Source organism: Symphalangus syndactylus, chromosome 4, assembly GCF_028878055.3.
Source record: "Symphalangus syndactylus isolate Jambi chromosome 4, NHGRI_mSymSyn1-v2.1_pri, whole genome shotgun sequence".
Taxonomy (NCBI): domain Eukaryota; kingdom Metazoa; phylum Chordata; class Mammalia; order Primates; family Hylobatidae; genus Symphalangus; species Symphalangus syndactylus.
In genome coordinates this window covers 72,145,838-72,157,185 of record NC_072426.2, presented here as the reverse complement: position 1 = coordinate 72,157,185, position 11,348 = coordinate 72,145,838, and the positions used below count along the sequence as shown (strand labels likewise).

The 11,348-nt window shown below is 41.7% G+C and overlaps 1 protein-coding gene across 14 annotated transcripts in view; it reads left to right on the top strand.

Moving 5' to 3' along the window:
• Nucleotides 1–4,223: 4,223 nt before the first annotated feature.
• The window catches only part of ZNF438 (zinc finger protein 438), a 193,300-nt gene continuing 186,175 nt past the window's right edge, over nucleotides 4,224–11,348 (top strand). For 5 of the 14 annotated variants that reach the window (XM_063637288.1, XM_063637283.1, XM_063637282.1 and 2 more), the window contains exon 1: nucleotides 4,224–4,343. The gene's annotated coding sequence lies outside the window, so the exon portion shown is untranslated. The remainder of the gene's footprint in view (nucleotides 4,344–11,348) is intronic. The other 9 variants (XM_055275049.2, XM_063637286.1, XM_063637280.1 and 6 more) reach the window with 4 other exon arrangements.

The window sequence follows — 11,348 nt, the reverse complement described above, 5'->3', positions numbered from 1 at the left end:
TCAAGGTTACAGTGAGCTATGGTCTTGCCATTGTACTCCAGCCTGGGCAAGAGCCTATCTCAAAAATAAATACATAAATAAATAATATTTAGTAAGTCTAACCCCATTTGAGGCTTGCAGAAGTTACTGGACTTGCCGTAAAGTACCCAGTTAATAACAGAGCTGGCCCTGTTCAGTGCTTTACTATGTTATGCTGCACTGCCATTCAAAATGTCTTGTCTCCTAAAAGAATTTTCTCATCAGAATTATTTCTATTGACAGTGTCCCCTTTTTAGAAAGCAACTAGCATCTTGAGTAAGAAAGCCACCCAGTCTTTGAATTCGAGTTCATCCATCCATTTACCATGCATTCCTCTACACATATTAACTGATAACCCATTTGGGATACTACATGTAGAGGATTTGAGGTTAAGACTCACATTTCCCCTATTCTCACAGAGCTTACAGTCTAGCAGAAGAAGCAATTAAAATAATTTGCAATGCAGAGAGCAAAAACTGCTTAGGGAAGGCTTCTCAGAGTCAGTTCCTGCAAAGTAGAGACCTAAAGGATTGGGGAGAATTAGCTAAGTAAAATGATGAGGGAAGGGAGGTGATAAAATGAGATGAAATACTGTGCAAACTGTGTAACTGCAGACTTGGAAGACTGTTATTAAACAGACATCCCTCCAGAGCTCTCCAATCTCTGTCCCAGGTCTTCTTCCAGCAAAGTCTATCTCTGTTCCTTTGGCAGAATAAGCCCCCTTTTAACCTGTGTAACTCTTGTTTTATAGATGGTTATTTTATTGTTATTAGTATATTCTTGGGTTTGAGCTGGAGACAAGGGCCTATCTCTAATCAGGAGTGACCTGATTTTTATGTCAATTACCTGGGAAGAGATCATCAAACCAGATCCTGGGACTTAGTGAGGGATGTAAGGGGATTGCAGAATGGGATTTTGTTTCCCTTAGTCTTGATCCCGAAGGATAAATGATGCATGTTAGTTAGGCAAGGCGTGGTTATAATAGTGTTTTTCACATTTTTTTTGATTGAGATCCATAGTATGAAATACATTTAACGTTGCAACCCAGAATACACACATGTGGCTGAAAGTTTCCCCTAATTTGTGTTGGGAAAAAAAATACCCTTATTACATGTGATACGATCTGATATTTTGTATTTTGGATTCTGATTAGTGTTTTTCAGAGTAGCTACCCTTTAATGGATCACAAAATCAACTTAGTGGGTCATGATGACCACCTTAAAAAATCAAATAAAAGCAGTCATGCAAAGATGGGATGGAAAACAGTGAAGAAGACACGCATACACTGTGGTCAGTATTTTAGAGCTAAGTCCATATTCTGGACTTCCTAAGTGCCTCTGTTTCTTGCATAATTTGTGCCTGGTTGTATGAAACTTGAGACAGATTAGTGGTTATGGCTGTGGGTTCTGAAGTATGAAGTCTGGAATCTTGACTGTGTTACTCAGCAGCTGTGTGACATGGGCACTTAACCTACTTACCTTGTGTTTAACATGGGGATAGTAACAGTTCTTATCTAGTTGCAAGAATTCAAGGAAATAATGCGTGCTTGGCACAGAATCAATACTCAGGAAATATTAGCAATTATATTTCTTTCACTTTTATTTTCCCCAAACATTAAGTACTCTGTTTTGTCTTAATTCAGCTTTTCTTAGCTTGCTAAGTAGGACCAAGAGAAGAGATGTGTGTATTGACATAGAGGGCTCTGGAAGCCAGATTGCTATGGGCAGCAGATTATCAAAGAGAAAGAATCACAAGGGGAAACTGAAAGCCCAAGTGCCATAGTGGAGGGCCTCAGTCCTTCCAGTGCTAAACCTCCAAGGTCCAGGGTTTTATTTTCTTAAAAAAAAGCAGTTCCTCTCTTTAATAACAACACTTTTGGCCCTAGCTTCTCGCTTCCCGTCTAGGTCAAATTCCAGTTTGTTATAGAAACTTGACTGAAAGTGAATGGGTATTTTCCCACAAATTTCTACTTGACATTCTTTGAGGTTGTGATCTTTGCTTGGGTACCTTTACTGTTGGCCATCTTTTGTTCACTGCGTTTACTTTTTTCCCGCATCTAGCAAAACAACAACTTTTTTTGTTTAATACCTGAGATTTCAAGAGAAAGTATATTGAACAATACAATGAGAAGACTATATTCTACAATGCCATCTTTCAGAGGCAAAAGTATTCTATAGTAAAAACATTTAATACATTTGGTGTATGCTTCTTACCCACTTCCACTGCAAAAAATAACAGATGACATGTACCTGTGAAACACTCCCATAAGGTATACCTAGAAACTCACTTAAAAAAATTACGATCTTTAGAAATGATATATATAAAACATTTTATAAGCATGTAAACTATGAAATTAACAATTTAAAGGTTTCTTAAAATTGTTTTGCAAGGAAAAACATAAATATCACTGTTTTAAAAATATGCAGAACTTTAAAAAATGTTAATTTTTCTATACCTCTGCTCTACAGAAAAACCTTATTGTTACAATTATGGTACAGTCTTTATAAATTTCTCTTACATCATTTGATAATAACTAATATTCAGATTAAATATACAAATATTTTTTCAAATCAGAACATTTAAAAACACTTATGTAGATTTTTCTGGAATAATAAACGTTTTTATTTTTAACCAGCTCAGATCTCAAATTAAAGCCTAATATTCCTGTCATCACTCTTTCCTATAAAAATAAGACAGCATTTTCAATGACAGTGTAAACAAACCATTGTTTCAGGTTTTACTTACAACTGGAGCTGCCTTGCAAAATCCCTGCCCTGGCCATCTGCCGTGGTTCCAAATAAGTTTATAAAAGTGAATCTTGCCATTTTCAATACTTCCTCCTTTGGGTCTATTTATTCCGAAGCCTGTTTTTCTCATTCTTTTAATTTTTTTCCCCCAAGACGGATTTGTCTGAGACACTTTTTTGCCATAACATTTTTTTTTTCTGCTTATGAGAGTGTAAGAATTCCACAAGCCAAATAATGTTAATATTTTGTTGTCAGTTCTTTGAGCCTTCATTTTTCCTGTCTATCGAGCCCTTTTTTTTAAACCAGAACACATTGTTTCTGAGGACATAAAAGAGCAAAGAGGCCGGGCGCGGTGGCTCACACCTGTAATCCCAGCACTTTGGGAGGCCGAGGCGGGCAGATCACGAGGTCAAGAGTTGGAGACCATCCTGGCCAACATGGTGAAATCCCGCCTCTACTAAAAATACAAAAATTAGCCGGCTCTGGTGGCGCGCGCCTGTAATCCTAGCTACTCAGGAGGCTGAGGCAAGAGAATCGCTTGAACCCGGGAGGCAGGGGGTGCAGTGAGTTGAGATCGCGCCACTGCACTCCAGCCTGGGAGACAGAAACACTGCTTCTAAAAAAAAAAAAAAAAGAGTGGGTAGCAGAGAGCCAGGCTTGGACACGGGAAGGTATCGTGACATGAGTGGGTGGGGGGCTGGGAATTTTGCCCAGGCGAAGAAGTGAACATGTTTATCCGGATCACCGTTTGTTAAACTTAATAGACGTGAACAGCAGCCCATAGGTAGCTTCACCGAGCCGAAACGGGAGAAACGGCAGGCAAGGGAGAAGCTGAAATCTGCAAGAAACCGACTGGGCTGGAGGCGGCGCCAGGGAAGGAGGGGCAGGTGGGGGCCCGCGGGAGCCACGAGCCGGAGCCGGAAGGGCGGGACCCAGGGGCAAGGCCTAAGTGGGTGCGGGAGGGGCCTAGTCAAGAGACGGGCGGGGCCTGCTCGGGGTCTGGGCGGAGTCTGGCGGGAACCGCGTCGAGCCGGGGCGGAGCGAGGGCCCCTGGGAGAGCTGTCTTTTCAGTGCTGAGGACCCCCCGGCACCTGATGGAGAGCAAACGGCTCTTTCCACACGTGTTTTAACGAACACGTGATGAAGGCGGGCAATGTCTGTGGAAAAAGTACCTCACAACCCAGGCGTTTTACTCCAGCCCCCAGGGCGACAGCTTGTTTACAGTATTTCTGAAGGTCTCCGTCCCCTTTTGTCGGCCCCTCCTCCTCCTCTAACCCCGACTTCAGTTTGAGTGAGGCATTGGTAGAGCAGCCGCTGCCGCAGGCGCCCGGGCCGGCGAAGCCCACCGGCATGAGGCCGTCTGCGCCTGCGCGCGGTGTCCGCTACGGGGCGGTGCGTGGAGCTCGGGGGCGTGGAGCTCGAGGGCGTGGAGCTCGGGGGCGTGTCTCCCGCCGCGGCGCCGGGGGCGGGGCGAGGGCGGAGCCTGGGGGCCCAGCGGCTCGCGCCCGGCGGCCTGACCTCCCCGAACGCTGGGCCAGTGACGTCACCCCGCCGTGACGCGCACGCTGTAGGAAAACTGTAAGTTTACGAGAATTCCTGCAGCTCCTAGGGCTTGCGGGTCCTGCTGGCAGCTGGCAGTCCCAGCGGTGGTGGTGGCTGTGGGGGCGTCAGTTCCTTGGGGAGTCGCCGATTGTGACGAAGGGACAGGTGCCTGCTCAGAGTGGCAGCGCGCCCTGCTGGGCGGGAGGGACCTCGGGTGCGGGAGGCGAGGCCGCGCCCCGTGGGGCCGGGCCAGCACCTTTTCCCCTGGGGCGGGGAGCGTCTCTGAGCCTGGGAGTGAGGCCTTAGAAGGGGCGGAAAGTCCAAATGGAGAGTCCCTTTTTTTCTTCCGTTTTAAAGGGACTTAGATTCCTTTTCTTCCCCCTCTCAGCCCTGGAGTTTGACATATTAAGTAGGGGATGGAGGCTTCCTCTCAGAGAATAGGAATCCTACGTCCTGGTCTTTGGGATCCCACAAGTGACCAAGTCGTCGTGGACACATTTATAAGATAACCAGTTGCTGCCTCAGTTTTCTTTTTGTGTAAAAGGGAGGTACAGCAGCCTCTGGCCTCCCTAATGGTTGTTCCCACAGCACTAGGAACACGTGAGATAACACAAGTGTGTAAATTTGCTAGGAGAAAGCTTATACACAGACACTTGGTTATTCTGAGGAATGTGGTAGCCACTGGCTATTTGACCAGGAATCTTGTAGAAGGGGAACTTTTTCACTGTTTTGCCTCCCCCCGACAACCTTCCCTCCATCTGATCCTATACCACACTGGAGCCTGTTGGGTGATCTGAACCATTGTCACTAAACTTGATAGAATGGGGATCCCAAGAAATAACAGGTATCGTTAGCACGGTACTCTTGGCAATTACAATGCCCCTCTTGTCTGGGTTTTGCAGAGGAAACTTTCAGTGTGCTGGAACTAGCACATTATAGACAACACAGACTCACTGAGTTTTAAGGGTTGCTGTATCGATTTGGAATATCCAATCATCGTATCTGACTTCTTGAATATTTTGGTCAAGGGGTAGTACATTATACTAGACTGTAATGCCTCTCAAACTCCGGGACTAGTATTCGTCAGGAACTTTGAAGGGAATAATACTGTGCACACTTCAGGGTGTATTTATACGGGAGCTCGAGAGTTCACATTTCTGTAAATTCATTTCAGGAGTGTGATATCTTTTCATCCGGGTGGGAGGAGCCTTTGAATCAGAAAGCAGGGCTTCTGATTTTTGTTCTATTCGTTAACTAGCTTCGTGTCCAAGGACAAGTCACGCAAACTTGGAACTTTGTTTTTCTTATTTAAAATGAGAGCTGATGGTTTATCTGTTGTTGGTTTTTCCAGGATCAAATGAGATCACGAGTGTGCAAATGAAAGGCTTTCTAAGTGTGCTATTGTTATTAGGAGATTTGCATTGGTCCCCTAGCCTGGATGAGATGTGAGTCAGAAATCTCTAGAAATAGAGCAGCAAAGAAGACAGCCTTCAACCTAGCAGGGCTCATGTTGCAGTGGGAAATAGACAACGAACAATACGTGCATAATGTAATTTCAGATAGTCATAAGTGCAGTGAAGGCAAGGAAGAAAGGAGGACAGTAGGGGAACAGGGAAGGTTGTTTTTGGTGGGATCTGTCAGGAAAAGCCATTCAAAGGCAGGGACACTTGAAGTGTGAGGGAAAGAGCCTGAGGTAAGAACATTTCAGAGAGGAATAATTAATAGCAATGAACACTTAAAAAAAGTAGAGCTTACCATATGTAAGGCACTATTCTGAACACTAAATTTTTACAAGTCTTTTGATATAACCTAGTATCTCCGTTTCATAGATGAGGCAACTGACACACAGAAAGGTTAAGAATTTGCCAAAGGTTGCACAGCTAAAGCGTGGTAGGGACTATTTGAACGTGGGCAGTCTGACTTCAGAGTCCAGGCTCCAGGTGACTGTATTTTCGGCCTCACCCACGGCAGGAACAGCACAGGACAATGCTCTGAGGTGGTCCAGACACAGAGTGTTTAGAGCACAGCAGGGAAGGGGGAAAGTGGTGGCCAATGATGGTCAAGGGCCAGGCAGGCCGTGGGGTCCCTTGTAAGCTGTGGTGAAGTAAAGATGTTGTTCTAACTGTGATGGAAAACCACTGGAAGGTTTGCATCAAGGGACTGGTGTCTGATTTAAGTTTTATTGTATGGAGAATTAACTGTAGATTAGAGTGGGTGGGGTGGAGTGAAAATGGGGAGAAAGCTGCTGTGCCCTGCAGGTGAAATGATGGTGGTTTGGGCTGGGGGAAGTAGTTGTGGAGATGATGGTAGGCGATAGAATTGGGTGATAGGTTTTGAAGGTAGACCTGATGGGACGAGCTGATGTGGAATTTGAGGAAAAGGGAGAAGTGATGATTTTTTAGGTTTAGGCTGGAACAACTAGAAGTATAGTGGTGCTGTTTACTGAGGAAAATTACAAATTTAGTTTTGCACAAGTTCTAAATGCCTGTTAGACATAGTCATAACAAGAGAGCTAGTAAAAATATTAAGTATTATGTAAGTGTAAACTGAGTCTCAGGCAGGGTTTTAAGTACTTTTACCTATATTAATTCATTTAATCATCATAAGAATTATATGTGCAAGGAACCATTATTGTCCCCATTTTACACACGAGAAAATAGAGGCAAAAAGAGGTTATAAGAGACTTGTCCGAAGTCACCCAGCTTGTGAGTGATGTGGCTAGGATTCAAACCTAAGCAGTGTGGCTTTGGAGTCCATGCATTGAATCCCTGTAACCACCTCCGAGTGAACATGTTGAGTATGCATGCCTGTGAATAAGGAACTCAGGGGAGTGGTCAGGGTTGGAGATACCCATTTATTTTTCTGAAGAGAAAGCCTGCTTTTGTTTTTCATCTAAGTTTTGGTTGGTTGTGGGAGAAAGATTATAGGCAGTGGGACTGTGCTAACTGGTCCTTTCATTGTGTACCTGATTGGGTTCATGTAGCCAGTATCTGGTATTCCCCTGCCCATTCCCCCACTGTAGGTTCCACAGGGGCAAGGTCTGTCTCTTTAACTTCTCAATCTCTAGTCCCTAATCCAGTGCCTGCTGTGTAGTAGATGTTAGGGATGACTTTATATGCTGGGCATTTGGTTAGGTTTTGGAAGTTCAGAGATGAATAAAACAGTTCTTTACCTAGAGGAGCAGAGTATGAGGGAAAACCTGTGGGAATAAGGTTAGAGTAGACTAAATGCATAAATACGTGCTGATTAGTTCATTCTGGTTTTTTGCACCCTCCCCTCCCCAGCTTCCATGACTTGTGAGATGGGGCATGAAAAGGGTAAAGGGGCAAAAGAATGCCTAAGCTGTTGCAGGATGAAGTTGAGGCTCCCCAAGAGTCCTTTTCAACAAAAGAATTACTCAAAATCATGCATATTTTACTATATTTGCATTAGTTTTATTTGGCAATGATAGAATTTTTACCACATGAAATAAATTCTGATATTTGACTATCCTTGTGAAGTGATGAGTTTTTCCAGTTCTATTACCTCAGTGTTGACAGGGCTCACCAGAGAAATAAGGGAGTTGGCTTGAAATGTTGCAGCTTGCATAATAGAGGGTGATGGAGGGGTTGGGTGAAGTATTCAGGCAGGTTTCCACCGGTTTAAGTGTATCATGCCGAAGTTCCACCTATTGGAATAAGTTTGAGTTTCTTTGCTGACCATCTCTAACATTGACATGTATTTTTTTTTTGTCATAGAAAGGGGATCTGGTGATATATGTCGTAGGTGGAATTGCAGATTACATCTCGTATAGCTTGATCATTGTAGAACATGGAGACTAGAACAATACAAACAAAAAAAGATGTGTCTTGTTCCTGCAGATCTTTCACAGCATACCATAACCTCAACAGTTGTCACAATTTTATTACTTCCTGACATGAGTATTTCAAATTTAAACCATGTAAGGATTATATAAAATTGCACTACTGTAGATTTTATGGTTAATTTCAGAATTTTTTTAAATATATAAAATTATATTTTGTTTTAAGCTTTCATTGGGAAAGTATCTAAATAACCAAATCTATGATTACTCTAAACAGGAGCCCTCTACTAACATAAATGTAGAGGGGTGCCATCTCATTTTGCAGTTCACAACATTTTAAATCTGCTCTTGTAGCTTCCCTACATTTAATGGAGTTGAAATGATTAGTCTTTATTTACACCACATTTGCAGTTAGTTTCCCAGGAACATCAGATACCCATATATGGTATAAAGTAAAATTGCATAGTCAATAGCCTATTGATGCTCAGGTGTTATTGACTTTTAAGTTCAGGCACACTGAGGGCAGGTTGATGGTTATTTAATTGTGTCAGGTAGCTCCCAGCAGAGGGGGAGTGATGGTAAGTTCTATTTGAAAACAACAGGAGCCTCTGTTTCTAACACTGACCATGCGAAATATAACATCCTAGATAGTAAATAAAATTCAGATTCCTTTTAAAATTTAAATTTGCACAAGCAAATTTCAAACTATTTTATGAGTACTTTTATATGTATGAAGTTTGTTGAAAACAATGTGTCTAGCCCAGTGATAGTACATACTGAGCATTTAAATATAATTCTTTTTTTTGAATTAAATTTATTTTTTAAATTATACTTTAAGTTCTAGGGTACATGGGCACAACATGCAGGTTTGTTACATATGTATACATGTCCCATGTTGGTGTGCTGCACCCATTAACTCGTCATTTACATTAGGTATATCTCCTAATGCTATCCCTTCCCCCTCCCTCCACCCCATGACAGGCGCTGGTATGTGATGTTCCCCACCCTGTGTCCAGGTGTTCTCATTGTTCAGTTGCCACCTATGAGTGAGAACGTGTGGTGTTTGGTTTTCTTTCCTTGTGATGGTTTGCTCAGAATGATGGTTTCCAGCTTCATCCATGTCCCTACAAAGGACATAAACTCATCCTTTTCTATGGCTGCATAGTATTCCATGGTGTATATGTGCCACTTTTCTTAATCCAGTCTATCATTGATGGACGTTTGGGTTGGTTCCAAGTCTTTGCTATTGTGAATAGTGTCGCAATAAACATACATGTGCATGTCTCTTTATGGCAGCTTGATTTGTAATCCTTTGGGTATATACCCAGTCATGGGATGGCTGGGCCAAATGGTATTTCTAGTTCGAGATCCTTGAGGAATTACCACACTGTCTTCCACAATGTTGGAACTAGTTTACAGTCCCACCAACAGTGTAAAAGTGTTCCTATTTCTCCACATCCTCTCCAGCACCTGTTGTTTCCTGACTTTTTAATGATCGCCATTCTAACTGGTGTGAGATGGTATCTCATTGTGGTTTTGATTTGCATTTCTCTCATGGCCAGTGATGATGAGCATTTTTTCATGTGTCTTTTGGCTGCATAAATGTCTTCTTTTGAGAAGTGTCTGTTCGTATCCTTGTGCCCACTTTTTGATAGGTTGTTTGATTTTTTCTTGTAAATTTGTTTAAGTTGTTTGTAGATTGTGGATATTAGCCCTTTGTCAGATGGGTAGATTGCAAAAATTTTCTCCCATTCTGTAGGTTGCCTGTTCACTCTGATGGTAGTTTCTTTTGCTGTGCAGAAGCTCTTTAGTTTAATTAGATCCCATTTGTCAGTTTTGGCTTTTGTTGCCATTGCTTTTGGTGTTTTAGTCATGAAGTCCTTGCCCATGCCTATGTCCTGAATGGTATTGCCTAGGTTATCTTCTAGGGTTTTCATGGTTTTAGGTCTAACATGTAAGTCTTTAATCCATCTTGAATTAATTTTGGTATAAAGTGTAAGGAAGGAATCCAGTTTCAGCCTTCTACATATGGCTAGCCAGTTTTCCCAGCACCATTTACTGAATAGGGAATCCTTTCCCAATTTATTGTTTTTGTCAAAATTCTACTTCTTGCAGTCACTTTTATTTTTGCATTATTGTCTCCAACTCATATATATTTGTAGTAGTAGCTGGATGCTTGTTTGTGTACTTTACACTGTAAATGTTTGAATATATTTAAATAGTTTATATAAGTAGCACTTATTTTTGCTTCATTTCACATTTGGTTGCTTAGAAATTAAAATCTTTAGGTTTGATTTTAACACATTACACTAATGGCCAATAATTAGTAAGTCTAGGTGGAGACTAAGCTTTAGTGACAGGTTAACCAAGTTTTAACCCCAAAAGAACACCCAGAAGAAAATTCTTAGGGAATAGTAAGCAAAACCAGTATGTCGATGAAAGGAATAATTTAACCATAACTACGTAGCTATTATTCTTCAAGTTGTTACCATTCTACAGGGAGTATTTTCTTATTTGGTTCTTAAATTGCAAAGCTGTTAATTTCAGTCTACATTGCAAGCCACCAATCAGTGTGAAATAAATACTGGAAGATGATACTATGAAGAATCTGAACTCAGAATGATTTTTTACTTTCCAACACACTCTGGGGACATTTGGCAATGTCTAGAAAACATTTTTGGTTGTCACATTTGTGTGTGGGGGCATTACTCCTAGCATCTAGTGGATTGAGGCCATTATAGCATGTCACTGAATGTTCTACAATGTACAAGACAGCTTCTCAACAACAGAAAATTATCCAGTTCAAAATGTCAATACTCCCAATGTTGAGAAATCCTGTAATATCTTTTCTTCCTTCCCTCCCTCCTTGCCTCCCTCCTTCCTTCCGTTCCTCCTTTTTTCTTTTTTTTTGCTTTAGAAATGGAGGTGGTAGTTTTAAGTGGCAAATGCCTGACTTGGACAAAGGATTGTGTTGTACTGCTTTTAGTTTTTTGGATAGCTGAGCTAATTTGGTTCATTTACTGAATGGGAAATAATTCTTGGAGCTAATAATAGTAGCCTTGAATTTTTTTGGTTACTAGTGTGTCTAGTGGTTTTGTATTTGTTTTTGGCTATGAATATTTTTCTTACTAAAATTAATTTAATCTGGACTTTATATAATCCTGGCTTGTAACAGGTTTCCTAGTGTGAATTCCCTTTATTGTTGTATATGTTAAATTAGCTATCTCACAGTTTCATGG